Genomic DNA, 15,685 nt, shown 5'->3' on the forward strand with positions numbered 1-15,685 from the left:
TACATTTTAGCCTGTAAACACACTATCACATGCAATCAGTGCTTTATTTCTTATGGTACTCCACAATGGCCCTCATTCCGAGTTGTTCGCTCGGTAATTTTCTTCGCATTGCAGCGATTTTCCGCTATTTGCGCATGCGCAATGTTCGCACTGCGACTGCGCCAAGTAAATTTGCTAAGAAGTTTGGTATTTTACTCACGGCATTATGAGGTTTTTTCTTCGTTCTGGTGATCGTTGTGTGATTGACAGGAAGTGGGTGTTTCTGTGCGGAAACTGGCCGTTTTATGGGAGTGTGTGAAAAAACGCTGCCGTTTCTGGGAAAAACACGGGAGTGGCTGGAGAAACGGGGGAGTGTCTGGGCGAACGCTGGGTGTGTTTGTGACGTCAAACCAGGAATGAAACTGACTGAACTGATCGCAGTGGCAGAGTAAGTCTCGAGCTACTCAGAAACTGCTTAGAAATTTCTATTAGCAATTTTGAGAATCTTTCGTTCGCAATTTTGCTAAGCTAAGATTCACACCCAGTAGGCGGCGGCTTAGCGTGTGCAATGCTGCTAAAAGCAGCTTGCGAGTGAACAACTCGGAATGAGGGCCAATATAACATAATTTGCTGGTATAGTTTAATCCTCCAGCCTAGGGGGCATATTCATCGTGAAAAAATTGTGCATGCAAATTTTTAGTTTTCAATTCTCATTGTGTTCTCTCACAATTATTTCATGATTCATCATGTCCCCATGAGAAAATGATCACTTCCGAAAAACTGTCCTTTTTGAGTAGTCAGTTTTTTGGAAAAGTGATCACTTTCCCCTCTGAAGCAGCAGACCCCCCCCCCCCCCCCCCTCGCACCTGGCACCTTGTTAGAGTGTGTCCGCCCCACCCAGCACATTAATGTGTCTCCCGCCACGGCCACACTGCAGTGGTGGCCCCCCTCCTTCACTTCCCTGCCACCGGCACCTTCAGTATCAGGACTGCCCGCAGAGCCGACCTTAGGCATAGGCAAACTAGGCAAATGCCTAGGGCATTTGGAATGCTTAGGGGCACCAGCAGCTCCTGCTGATTAAAATGATATGCGGCATGCCTATATTCTGTGTGTGACTGCGACTGTATCTGCATACGAAATGCTACGTTGCGTGTATTCCGGGAAATCACTGTAATGTAGTATTTCGTATGCAGATACAGCTGCAGTCACACACAGAATATAGGCATGCTGTATATCATTTTAATCAGCAGAAGCTGCTTGTGCATCCTAGCCATATAGTAATGCAAGTAAGATGCATTTTCATAAACAAAAGGCACCCAACGTTAGCAGAGCTACCAGCTGACTCATGCCAGGCATCTCCTGCAGAACTAGCAGCGGTGCTAGGGGGCACCAGCTAAAATCTTGCCTAGGGCATCATACTGGTTAGGGCCGGCTCTGGCTGCCCGGCTGCAGCCACGGCCCCCCGCATAACTGCAGCGGTGGGCCCCCCCTCTTCCAGGATGCTTATAATTGCCAAGGCAGACCAGGGACACAATAGATCCCGCAGCCGTGGCTTAAAGCCCCCTGTCTGCTTCACAAGCTGTGAACAGCCATTTCAGGATGGCAAACAGATTCTGAATCAAACTCCAAAAAAAATGCTTTTTCTGAGTTTGATGAATGTCACAATTTCCACATCCCATGGGGAGTGTAGAATTTGTGACATTTTAAGGATAGTGAATATGCCCCTAGAGCTTATATCATTAGACTAGTAGAAGTGGTTCCCAATTTTTTGGGAATCACGGCACCCTAGAATATCAGAATTGTTTTCATGGCACCCCTAGGCTAAAAGTTTCTTATTGAGAAATTTTGGAAAAATATTATATTAAGTAAATTGTGTTTTTATGTCATCCTTAAGGTGCCCATACACCTAAAGATTTATCTTCCAATCTGGCTGGTTGAAATTAAAATCTGGCAATGGATGGGAGCAAAAGACAGTTGAACATTTGAAATGGTCAACTGTCATTTGCTCCCATCCATGTCATTTGCTCCCATCCATTACCAGATTTTCGTTCCAACCAGCCAGATTGGAAGATAAATCTTTAGGTGTATGGGCACTGAACCATCAATGGCGGGAAACCGTCTGGTTCTCCCCCATCAATGGTAACAGTATTTGACATCAGTCATAGACCATCGATGATTCGAAAACCCTAGAAAGGACAGGCTCTAAAAAAAATTATTTATCTTACTCATCGTACTGTATAGTATCTTCTAAAGATTCTTGGATACCACTGTTCCAGAGAATGTCCCCTCTTTCAAAAAGTTAAACCTCTTGCTAGATGTTGTGGAAAAAGTAAAAGTAAAAAAAAAATTAAACGCAACAATGAGAAAAAGAAAAAAAAGGTTTGGCAGGGAAATAATCAGAAAGCAGTAAAGGGGTTAATCAGAAATTATCCCTAGAGTCAATAATATTCTATGCTGTGACAGGGTTCATAATGAAAGCAGCTGTTACAATGTCCTAGTTCTCCCATTAAAACCAGTAAAATAAGTGGTTTCATTTACTGGTCATCATTTTAATGCGCCTTAGTATTGAATACATAAATAAACGCTTCATTATTCCTCATAGATTTGCGGGAAGAGCGTAGATCCAGATCTTCTCCTCCGGATCGGACTGCGTGATGTCTGATGAGCCGTTATTGCAGCACTAAGCAGACCACACAGAGCTCCTGGATGTATGTGCTTCCAGACCTTCTCCTCCGGCTCGGACTGCATGATGGCCCTCGTTCCGAGTTGATCACTTGCTAGCTACTTTTAGCAGCAGTGCAAACGCCAAGTCGCCGCCCACGGGGGAGTGTATTTTCACTTTGCAGGACTGCGAACGCCTGTGCAGCAGAGCGGCTGCAAACACATTTTGTGCAAAACAAGACCAGCCCTGTAGTTACTTATTCTGTGCGATGATTGCTGCGACGAATGACACGGTAATGATGTCAGATACCCGCCCAGCAAACGCCCGGCCACGCCTGCGTTTTTCCAAACACTCCCTGAAAACGGTCAGTTGACACCCAGAAACGCCCTCTTACTGTTAATCTCCTTACGTCCGCCAGTGCGACTGAAAGCGTCTCTAGAACCTGTGCAAAACTATGATGCTCATTGTACCCGTACGCCGCGCGTGCACATTGCGGTGCATACGCATGTGCAGTTTTACCGTTTTTTTAACTGATTGCTACGCAGCAAACAACGGCAACTAGCGATCAACTCGGAATGAGGGCCGATGTCTGATGAGCCGTTATTGCAGTACTAAGCAGATCACACAGCTCTCCTGGGCCAGTATTTACTAAAAATCCGAGTTTGGCCGATTTGTGGGTTTTTTTTCTAAGTCCCAATCCGGGAATTCACTAAGCAGAAAACTCGACAGTGTCTGGTCTATTCGTAATGGTTTGATTGGCAAAGTTCTGAAATACGAATGAATAGACCATCGGTCAAACACGGCTGTTATTTCATACAATACGGGCATTCACTATTCATTCGTATTTGGGTGTTAGTCTCTGAGTGCTCAAGTGCGGGTCTATTTTTTTTAGATTCGTTAAAAAAAGCAGCAAAAAAATAGACCTGCTTTTTCCAGTCGAGTTTGGATAACCATGCACGGATCAGTGAGATCTGTGCATGGTTATCTATGGGAAAGGGTCTGTTTAGTGTAAAAACAAAAAAAAAATGCGTGGGGTCCCCCCTCCTAAGCATAACCAGCCTCGGGCTCTTTGAGCCGGTCCTGGTTCAAAAAATATGGGGGGAAAAATGACAGGGGTTCCCCCATATTTCATCAACCAGCACCGGGCTCTGCGCCTGGTCCTGGTTCCAAAAATACGGGGGACAAAAAGCGTAGGGGTCCCCCGTATTTTTGAAACCAGCACCGGCTCCAATAGCCAGGTACATAATGCCACAGCCGGGGGACACTTTTATATTGGTCCCGGCGGCCCTGGCATTACATACCCAACTAGTTACCCCTGGCTGGGGTACCCTGGAGGAGTGGGAACCCCTTAAATCAAGGGGTCCCCCCCCCTCCAGCCACCCAAGGGCCAGGGGTGAAGCCCGAGGCTGTCCCCCCCATCCAGGGGCGGCGGATGGGGGGCTGATAGCCAAGTGTAAAAAATCAGAATATTGTTTTTAGTAGCAGTACTACAAGTCCCAGCAAGCCTCCTCCGCAAGCTGGTACTTGGAGAACCACAAGTACCAGCATGCGGTGGAAAACCGGGCCCGCTGGTACCTGTAGTACTACTACTAAAAAAATACCCAACAAAACACAGGACACACACACCGTGAAAGTATAAGTTTATTACATACATGCACACCTCCAAACATACATACTTACCTATGTTCCCACGAGGCTCGGTCCTCTTCTCCATGTAGAATCCTTGGGGGACCTGTGAAAAAAAATGATACTCACATAATCCAGTGTAGATTCTGTCCTTTGTATAATCCACGTACTTGGCAAAACAAAAAAACGGAAACCCGACCACGCACTGAAAGGGGTCCCATGTTTACCCAACAAAACACAGGACACACACACCGTGAAAGTATAAGTTTATTACATACGTGCACACCTCCAAACGGTGAGGTTACTTTCTGTCAACCGCTGACCGCAAAGTTCCCACCATTGGCTACAATGGAGCGCATAGGCGCTACATTGTATCTCTGCCGTGTGCTGCCTCACAGACACTACAGGAGCACACAGCCAATCAGGATAAGTTTATTACATACGTGCACACCTCCAAACGGTGAGGTTACTTTCCGTCAACCGCTGACCGCAAAGTTCCCACCATTGGCTACAATGGAGCGCATAGGCGCTACATTGTATCTCTGCCGTGTGCTGCCTCACAGACACTACAGGAGCACACAGCCAATCAGGAGAGTGCCACGACGTGGCGCTCCCTGATTGGCTGAAGGGACCCTCTTTGACAGGAGTCAGGGGGGGTCCTGGCAGTCGGGGAAAGGGGTCCCATGTGTAAACATGGGACCCCTTTCAGTGCGTGGTCGGGTTTCCGTTTTTGTGTTTTGCCAAGTACGTGGATTATACAAAGGACAGAATCTACACTGGATTATGTGAGTATCATTTTTTTTCACAGGTCCCCCAAGGATTCTACATGGAGAAGAGGACCGAGCCTCGTGGGAACATAGGTAAGTATGTATGTTTGGAGGTGTGCATGTATGTAATAAACTTATACTTTCACGGTGTGTGTGTCCTGTGTTTTGTTGGGTATTTTTTTAGTAGTAGTACTACAGGTACCAGCGGGCCCGGTTTTCCAACGCATGCTGGTACTTGTGGTTCTCCAAGTACCAGCTTGCGGAGGAGGCTTGCTGGGACTTGTAGTACTGCTACTAAAAACAATATTCTGATTTTTTACACTTGGCTATCAGCCCCCCATCCGCCGCCCTTGGATGGGGGGACAGCCTCGGGCTTCACCCCTGGCCCTTGGGTGGCTGGAGGGGGGGACCTCTTGATTTAAGGGGTTCCCACTCCTCCAGGGTACCCCGGCCAGGGGTGACTAGTTGGGTATGTAATGCCAGGGCCGCCGGGACCAATATAAAAGTGTCCCCCGGCTGTGGCATTATGTACCTGGCTAGTGGAGCCCGGTGCTGGTTTTAAAAATACGGGGGACCCCTACGCTTTTTGTCCCCCGTATTTTTGGAACCAGGACCAGGCGCAGAGCCCGGTGCTGGTTGATGAAATATGGGGGAACCCCTGTCATTTTTTTGCCCATATTTTGTCAACCATGACCGGCTCAAAGAGCCCGAGGCTGGTTGTGCTTAGGAGGGGGGACCCCACGCATTTTTTTTCAGAATTTTAAACACTTTAAAAACCTTTTTAAGGTACACAATGAAGCCCTGCACGGATCTCACAGATCCGTCCGGGATTCCTTGTGTTTTGTCAGGCAGTGTTTTACTCATCACTCCCGTAAAACACTGCCTGATATTACGAATCACATCGACATCGGAAAAAACGAATGTGCAAAACTCGGCAGCTGAGTGAATGATCGTATCAGGATTCAAAAAGTTGCAGTAAAATGCACCCGATACCATTCGAGTTCAAACACCCTTCAAAACGGCCAAAACACGAATCTTTGTAAATATACCCCCTGGACGTATGTTCTTCCAGATCTTCTCCTCCGGCTGGGACTGAATGATGTCTGATGAGCCGTTATTGCAGTACTAAGCAGATCACGCAGCTCTCCTGGACATATGTTCTTCCAGATCTTCTCCTCCGGCTCGGACTGCATGATGTCTGATGAGCCGTTATTGCAGTACTAAGCAGATCACGCAGCTCTCCTGGATGTATGTGTTTCGGCCTCCTATAAGATAAAACTCTGCCAATTACATGTGAGTGGAAGAGTCATTTTTTACTCCCAGTAATTTGTCTGCAAATCAGATCAATATTAAAAAAACAAATGGCACCTTTACAATCGATCCCCTCTGTTTTTCCTAAATACTTTCTTGTGGCTGTGTTTTCTCCGAAAACTCCAATACTCACTTATCAGAGCAAAATAGCCGAAATGAGTGAAAGTAATGTTCCCCAGATCCATTTGTCAGCACCTGCTGTGAGATGAACACGTACTGGCTAGAGGCTTTTTATGTGAGTGCATAATACATGGAAATGTTCTATTGCTGGATACAGGCAAAGAAATCTACTAAAAAGGACTATTAAGTGGCATACAAGTGCATGTGTGTGTTCATTTCAGCTACTTAATGTGCCCAATAAACATTCATTTACATATTTCATGTACGAGAGGTGCTCGCTGCATAAGCTGCAATGTAAAAGATCAGCAATTTATTACAGCAAAAGCATTGCCATGTCCTAACATCAAGTCCCTGGGCATTACTGTAGTAAAGTCAGCGCCAGGCTCCTCTGTAACCCGTACCAAGGCAATAACACATTGCAATTTTACAGATGAGTCCTTCCCATTGCACAAATACCCCCCTACCCCCCCCCCCCCCCCCCACCCTTAATGTGCAAAGATACTCCTTGTACTGTTAAACCTTACACAGATGCCCTCTTGACCAGACCCTGTCGAAGTCAAAAAACGATTGCAGTACACACGTCACGTACAAACTACACACAGATGGCCTCCATGCGCGTACTTGCTCTGCCGTGCGTGCACATATTTGCAATTTGCGTATGGTCGCTCCCACGGTCCTGCGTATTAGCGCGTGGTATGAGTAATTACGGTAGTGTTTGTGATCGCATGGAAAAGCCATAAAAACACATTACATATTTAATCCAAATAGTGCACAATGTACACATAGTCTCCCTGCACCACACCAGTGAGTTACACATGTTTAAATGGTATAAGAACAAAGGGATTCACCTTTACAGGACAGGAGGGGACAGAACTAGGTTATACGGTGGTGTTTGGTATCCAGCTGTAGGGTATATTAAGGGCAATATTCCGGTGTTGGTTTGCAGAAGATCGCCCGCTCCTGCGAATAGTTATGTGCAGGAGCAGAATATAAATATTAACTGTATTTAGGGGGTAATTCTGAGTTGATTGCAGCAGGAACTTTGTTAGCAATTGGGCAAAACCATGGTCCTCATTCCGAGTTGTTTGCTCGCTAGCTGCTTTTAGCAGCTTTGCACACGCTAAGCCGCCGCCTACTGGGAGTGTATCTTAGCTTTGCAGAATTGCGAACGAAAGATTCGCATAATTGCGAATAGAAATTTCTTAGCAGTTTCTGAGTAGCTCGGGACTTACTCCTACACTGCAATCAGTTCAGTCAGTTTCGTTCCTGGTTTGACGTCACAAACACACCCAGCGTTCGCCCTGACACTCCCCCGTTTATCCAGCCACTCCCCCGTTTTTCCCAGAAACGGCAGCGTTTTTCCGCACACACCCATAAAACGGCCAGTTTCCGCCCAGAAACACCCACTTCCTGTCAATCACACTCCGATCACCAGAATGAAGAAATTTCTTCGTTAAGCCGTGAGTAAAATACCTAACTTTTTGGCAAATTTACTTGGCGCAGATGCACTGCGAACATTGCGCATGCGCAGTTTGCGACAAATCGCACCGTTGCAAAAACCACTAACGAGCGAACATCTCGGAATGAGGGCCCATGTGCACTGCAGGGGAGGCTGATATAACATGTGCAGAGAGAGTTAGATTTGGGTGGGGTGTGTTCAATCTGCAATCTAAATTGCAGTGTAAAAATAAAGCAGACAGTATTTACCCTGCACAGAAACAAAATAACCCACCCAAATCTAATTCTCTCTGCAAATGTTATATCTGCCCCCCCCCCCCCCTCCTGCAGTGCACATGGTTTTGCCCAACTGCTAAAAAATTTCCTGCTGCGATCAACTTGGAATTACCCCCTTACTGCACACTTGGTATGCGGCGGGAACCCAGAGGAGACCATCTGCAAGTGCACCTGGAACAGACATCGCCCACCTATTCAAACCGACCTATGACCTCTCCTGTACTGTAAATGACCATCCATGTGTCCAATGGACAAAGAGATTACAGTTTCCATTGTGTTAGGTTTTGGACTATTGTATAAGCAGCCAGCTGCATGCCTGGTCCCACACAGACTCTGAAGGTCATCTCCCTTGATGACTGAGGACCGGCCGGGAAGAGCAGGTGAAACCAAAACGTATGTACCATTGACTGTAGCCATTTTTCTATTGTATTGTATTGTTGTTATTGTAACCCCCTTTCAGCAATTATATGTTGGTGTGTTGGAACCCAGCATCTTAAATACAATCTGGTGTCGTGTCTCTTTTCCCTGCTAAGGTTATAAGTGTATTTCAGTCACACGTGTAGCTGCAGAGTGCTCACGGCGTGTCTTTGGCTGTGTACGCACTGCGTGTACTTTGTACGGCCAGCGCGGCGTTTGTGCGCAAAGTACATACACGGTACGGGGCTTTGTACGCTAACGGTGTAAAAAGTACGTAGGCTAAGGTTTGATTACAGCGGCCGTAGCGGCTCCATTTTAAAGAGTATTTAATGTGTTTTTAAAGTGTTGCTTTTAGTCCTGTATGTAAATCGACGTTTACAACCCTTACATGGCAGAGACCCTCTCCATCTGCATCAACAAGAACCCATCACATTGCAGACCGTGCTGCAGCTCCCCACTACCTATTTACCTGGCTTTTTGGCACCCTCTAAGCCAAGTCTCTCATAGCATTAATAGTATTGTTTGCTTTATTTACTATAAACACCCAGTATGAAGTGCAATATACCTCGCAGGTGGTATCAGTATGCCTCCTCCCTGCATTTGGGAGGAGCCACTGCTGTGCCTCTAAGGGTAGTGCTTTTATGGAGTTGGGTAATGCATGTGGGGTCCAGGATACTTAAACAGATTGGGACCCACGGAGAAGATATTTGACTTTGCCACTGTAGTTGTTCCAGGATAAATGAAAAAAACCCTGCCCTTCACACCAAAAGAGTAATATAAATAGAGTTATTAAAAAAGGTTTAAATTAGAGATGTGCGGCGAGAACTTTTTGTGTTCTGTGTTTTGGTTTTGGTTCTGGATCCCCGCTCGCGTTTTGGATCTGGACAGGTTTTGCCAAAGCCACCCTTTTGGGTATTGGTTTTGGCTTTGGATCTGGATGATTTTTGAAAAAAACATAAAAATAGCCAAAATCACAGACTTTGGGGGTAATTTTGACCCTACGGTATTATCAACCTCAATAACATTCATTTCCACTCATTTCCAGTCTATTCTGAACACCTCACAATATTGTTTTTAGGCCTAAAAGTTGCACTGAGGTTGCTGTATGACTAAGCTAAGCGACACAAGTGTGCGGCACAATCACCTGGCCCATCTAGGAGTGGTACTGCAGTGGCAGACAGGATGGCACTTAAAAAAACTAGGCCCCAAACAGAACTTAATGCAAAGAAGTAAAAGAGGTGCAATGAGGTAGCTGTATGACTAAGCTAAGCGACACAAGTGTGCGGCACAAACACCTGGCCCATCTAGGAGTGGCACTGCAGTGGCAGACAGGATGGCACTTAAAAAAACTAGTCCCCAAACAGCACATGATGCAAAGAAGAAAAAGCGGTACACCGAGGTTGCTGTATGACTAAGCTAAGCGACACAAGTGTGCGGCACAATCACCTGGCCCATCTAGGAGTGGTACTGCAGTGGCAGACAGGATGGCACTTAAAAAAACTAGGCCCCAAACAGAACTTAATGCAAAGAAGTAAAAGAGGTGCAATGAGGTAGCTGTATGACTAAGCTAAGCGACACAAGTGTGCGGCACAAACACCTGGCCCATCTAGGAGTGGCACTGCAGTGGCAGACAGGATGGCACTTAAAAAAACTAGTCCCCAAACAGCACATGATGCAAAGAAGAAAAAGCGGTACACCGAGGTTGCTGTATGACTAAGCTAAGCGACACAAGTGTGCGGCACAAACACCTGGCCCATCTAGGAATGGCATGCAGTGGCTGAATGTCGAAAGTGGCCCGCAATTTTTCGGGCTACCGACAGCATCTCCTGCACGCCCCTGTAATTTCTTAAAAAAATCTGCACCTCCAAATTAATTGTATGTGCAATACATGGGACGTGCTGGAATTTGCCCAGATGTAATGCACGCACAATATTGGTGGCGTTGTCCAATATCACAAATCCCCAGGAGAGTCTAAGTGGGGTAAGCCATTGTGCGATGATGTTCCTCAATTTCTGTAAGAGGTTGTCAGCGGTGTACCTCTTACGGAAACTGGTGATACACAGCATAGCCTGCCTAGGAACGAGCTGGCGTTTGTGAGATGCTGCTATTGGTGCTGCGGGAGGCAATACATCTACCCAGTGGACTGTCACAGTCATATAGTCCTTAGTTTGCCCTGCTCCACTTGTCCACATGTCCGTGGTTAAGTGGACACTGCGTACAACCGCATTTTTCAGGACACTGAGGACACTTTTCTTAATGTCCCTGTACAGTCCGGGAATCGCTTTTCTAGTGAAGTGGAATGTAGATGGGATTTGGTACCGGGGACACACTACCTCCATCAATTGTCTAAATCCCACTGCACTAATGGCGGATACCGGACACACGTCTAACACCAACATAGCTGTCAAGGCCTCAGTTATCCGCTTTGCAACAGGATGACTGCTGTCATATTTCATCTTCCTCGCGAAGGACTTTTGGACATTCAATTACCCTTTGGGATGACGATCGACTCCCAGCAGCAACAACAGCAGCAGCAGCAGTAGGAGCAAGTGGTTCTTGATCTTTCCCTATTTTATCCTCCAAATTTTTGTTCTCCATTATTTTTCTGGAGTTACTGTATATAACAATATGCAGCACAGGAGAGTGTACCTCTACACCACGCAGGGCAAACCCTGTAAAAATTATTTGGATTAAATATTAATAACCCCTTTATTTGGAGTAAATAATATACAGCACAGGACAGCACCACTGAACTTATATGGCAGCACCACTGTACTGGACTTATACGGCAGTACCACTGGACTTATACGGCAGTACCAATGGACTTATACAGCAGTACCAATTGCTTGGACTTTTACGGCAGTACCACTGGACTGGACTTATATGAATTAGGAAACCCGCCTGACAACCCATGATATCTATGATCCATTCCAATCAGAATTCAGGAGAAGACATAGCACTGAAACAGCCCTGGTGTGTGTGTTAAATGATCTTCTGATTGCAAGAGACAGAGGTGACTGTTCAATATTAATCCTTCTGGATCTTTCTGCAGCAATTGATACCGTGGACCATGGGCTTCTGATTGAGCAACTGATAAATTTTTGTGGACTGGATGGCACAGTCTTAAGCTGGTTCAAATCATTTCTCACAGGCAGGTCACAGAGAGTATCGTCTGGATTATACTCACCACCACCAGTGCCATTGCCATGTGGTGTCCCACAAAGGTTCTATACTATCACCAATGCTTTTTGCAGTATACATGCTCCCGCTGGGTGAAATAATCAGGCGCCATGGGCTAGTCTACCACTGCTATGCAGACAGAGGCGGATTGGCCATAGGTCCTACAGGGAAGATCCCTGGTGGGCCGACGCACCCGTGGGGCCTGTTTTGTTTGAGAACATATGGTCCTATTTATAGACATAATGAATAAGATGCCAAACAATTTGCATATATGAAAATGACTTTGCCACTTAGCCTGTGATTGCAGATGATCTAGTGTATGCTCTGTCTGCCTGCTTGGCTGACATATAAGATTGAGTGAATAGTGTTTGGGATACGGTTGGTGTAATAAGCAAGAAAATATATCTTTCTAAAGAATTATTTTGTTTCCCAAATTCTAAAGGTGTATCATATAATGTGCTCATAACACTTAATTTTATTTCCTTTTAACTTCCCTTTGATGCTGGACATCCCCACTATCTGGAAAGTCTTGGGGGGAGGGTGCTGTTGCCATGGCCCATGGCTAGACGTTACACCTCTGGCGCTGCCCAAATGGGGCCACTAGTACAAATTTTTCCAGGGCCGCTTTTTGGCCCTCATTCCGAGTTGTTCGCTCGCTGCTAATTTTAGCAGAATTGCTAAGAGGCTAAAATCCGGCAGTTCTGCGCATGCGTATGCACAGCAGGGCGCACGCGCTAAGCAATTTTACACAAAACTATGCTATTTTACTCACGGGCGAACAAAGCTTTTCAATCGCTCGGCTGATCGTAGTGTGATTGACAGGCAGTGGGTGTTTCTGGGCGGAAACTGGACGTTTTCAGGGAGTGTGCTAAAAAACGCAGACGTGCCAGGTAAAAATGCAGGAGTGGCTGGAGAAACGGAGGAGTGGCTGGCCGAAACGCAGGGCGTGTTTGTGAAGTCAAACCAGGAACTAAACGGACTGAGGTGATCGCAATCTAGGAGTAGGTCTGGAGCTACTCAGAAACTGCAAGGAAATTGCTTTTGTTAGCAATTCTGCTAATAATAGCAGAATTGCTAATCTTTCGTTAGCAATTCTGCTATGCTAAGATACACTCCAGGAGGGCGGCGGCTTTGTGTTTGCATTTCTGCTAAAAGTAGCTAGCGAGCGAACAACTCGGAATGAGGGCCTTTGTTCCCAATCCGCCCCTGTATACAGATGATACACACCTGTACTTGTCCTTTGCTCCGGGCACTGATAACCCAATAGCAACCCTAAATGGCTGTCTAGTTGAACTACAGGAGTGGATGAGCGCCAGTTGGCTGCAACTGAACCTGGATAAAACAGAGGTACTTATGATAGGACCGCATAATCAAAGGACAAGACTGCAGCATAGCCAACCAACTGGACTTACACTCGGGGATTCAGAATTACAAACCACTGATCGTGTGCGGAATCTTGGCGTTGTCCTGGATGGTGGCTTGACACTTAAACATCAGATATCAGCCACAATCAAATCCTCATTCTTTCACCTGAGGAACATAGCCAGAATCAAGCACTTAATTCCCTCAGATGATATGCCAAAAGTCATACATGCATTTGTATCATCTCGATTAGACTACTGTAATGCCCTCTACCTTGGTCTCCCAGCAAAAGAATTGCACCACTTACAGCTGGTGTAAAACACAGCTGCCAGGCTATTAACCGACCAGCCCCATTCTAGCCACATAACACCCATCCTCTACTCCCTTCACTGGCTGCCTGTAAGATGGCGAATCATCTTCAAGATTGGCTTACTGAGTTTCAAAGCACTACATGACCAGGGCCCAAGGTACCTGAAGCAGCTTCTGACCCCATACTGCCCTACTCGATTACTGCGATCTGTAGATGAAGGACTTTTAGCAGTACCTAGAGTCTCACGTAATTCATCTGGGGGTCGAGTTTTTAGTCATGCGGCTCCGACTCTGTGGAACTCACTTCCCGCACAGTGCGAGAGGCCCCAACTATAGAATCCTTCAAAAGTAGACTCAAGACTTTCCTGTTTACTCAAGCATTTACATAATTGTCCCTTTAGTATCTTGATGCTTCTGTATTTTATGAAAATCTGTTCTGTACTTCATTATTTTCTGTACTATATTATGCTATGCAGGGCCGAAACTAGGAGTTTTGGCACCCGGGGCGAGCCATTAACTTAGCGCCCCCCTCGCATTCATATATATATCAACTTCATAAGGGCAAAGGGGATAGCTCGGCATTTTTTATTTTCATTTTTTATTTATTTGGGCTACGGATGAAGGAGAAATAAAATAATAACCCATATATTAATACATACATAAAATCACACACCAATACAAAATACATACTGTCACGCACACATACGTTCACTCACATACATACATATAATATATACATATAATCACACACCGGTACAAACATGTATACTGAGTGACACATATATAGAGTGACACACAAGCACACATACAGATGGGATGTAGTTATGTGACCGCCGGTTACAGTGCCTCCCCCTATATCCCGCCCCCTCACAATCCCGACGGTCGGCATGCCGATCAACAGGGACCACTCCCACCCCAGCGTGGCGAGCGCAGCGAGCCCGCAAAGGGACTTGCTGCGCTCACAACCCCCCCTTCCCCCCGACAGGCATTCCGCTCCCGGGATACCAGCGTCGGTATGCCCGGTGACGCATACCACACCCATACATATACGTAGTCACACACCTATTCACATACAATCACACACATGCACACATTCATACACACATATAGCAGTCACACACATACAGTGCTCCTTCCCTGAGTTATATACAGTACTCACTGTTTAGGCTGTACTGCTCTTCTCCCCTCCTCTCTCCCATGCTGTTGCTGGCTGGCATGGCACTGTGTGTACAGTGCCGTTTAGCCCCGCCCCCTTTTCGGAAATCTTTATTTCTTGTTCACTGCAGCAGTGGCTGCAGACTTGATTAAAGGCACTAGCAGTGGGGTGGGGGGTGAGAGGGAGGTTAGTAATTTGTCCCCTTTGCCCCCTCTTGATGTGGCTCTGCAGTGCTGATCACAGCACGCTGCAGAGATGAAACTGAAAGTAAAGTACAGCTCCCGGCAGCAAGGGCTGCTGGGAGATGTAGTTTATTTTCAGTGTCATCTCTGCTATGCGGTTCGTGTGCCTGCCTGGCTAGGCGCAGCTAGCAGAGTCTGGAGCTCGAGCTCCGCCGGCTCCAAGCTATCGCTGCCGCATAGGGAGGGGGCGTTAGGGGGGATTAAGTGACAGTCTCGGCGCCCTCTCCAGTCTGGCGCCTAGGTCACATGCCCCCCTAGCCCCCCCCTAGTTTCGGCTCTGTGCTATGTATATGTTAAGCGCCATGAGTCCTATTGGAGAAAGAGGGCTATATAAATAAAATTATTATTATTATTATTATTATTATTACTATTATTATTATAGGACAGTATCACTGGACTTATATGTCAATACCACTGGACTTATACGGCAGTACCACTGGACTGGACTTATACGGCAGTACCACTTGACTTGACTTATACGGCAGTACCACTGGACTAGAATCATACGGCAGTATCACTGGACTTATATGGCAGTATCATTGGACTTATATGGCAGTACCACTGGACTAGAATCATACGGCAGTATCACTGGACTTATATGGCAGTATCATTGGACTTATATGGCAGTACCACTGGACTTATGCGGCTGTACCACTGGACTGGATTTATACGGCAGTACCACTGGATTTATACGGCAGTACCACTAGATTTATACGGCAGTATCACTGGACTTATACTGCAGTACCACTAGACTTACATGGCAGTACCACTGGACTTAAACGGCAGTACCACTTGACTGGACTTATACGGCAGTACCACT

At 46.3% G+C, this 15,685-nt stretch overlaps 1 long non-coding RNA gene across 1 annotated transcript; it reads right to left on the minus strand.

Moving 5' to 3' along the window:
• Positions 1-2,203: 2,203 nt before the first annotated feature.
• LOC135058224 (uncharacterized) lies at positions 2,204-14,856 on the minus strand. Its single transcript, XR_010244690.1, has 3 exons — positions 14,627-14,856; positions 6,084-6,299; positions 2,204-2,290 (listed from the first exon to the last, which is right to left on the minus strand). It is a non-coding gene; the product is annotated as an uncharacterized LOC135058224 (long non-coding RNA).
• Positions 14,857-15,685: the final 829 nt, after the last annotated feature.

The sequence above is a fragment of the Pseudophryne corroboree genome, chromosome 3 (genome assembly GCF_028390025.1).
Source record: "Pseudophryne corroboree isolate aPseCor3 chromosome 3, aPseCor3.hap2, whole genome shotgun sequence".
Taxonomy (NCBI): domain Eukaryota; kingdom Metazoa; phylum Chordata; class Amphibia; order Anura; family Myobatrachidae; genus Pseudophryne; species Pseudophryne corroboree.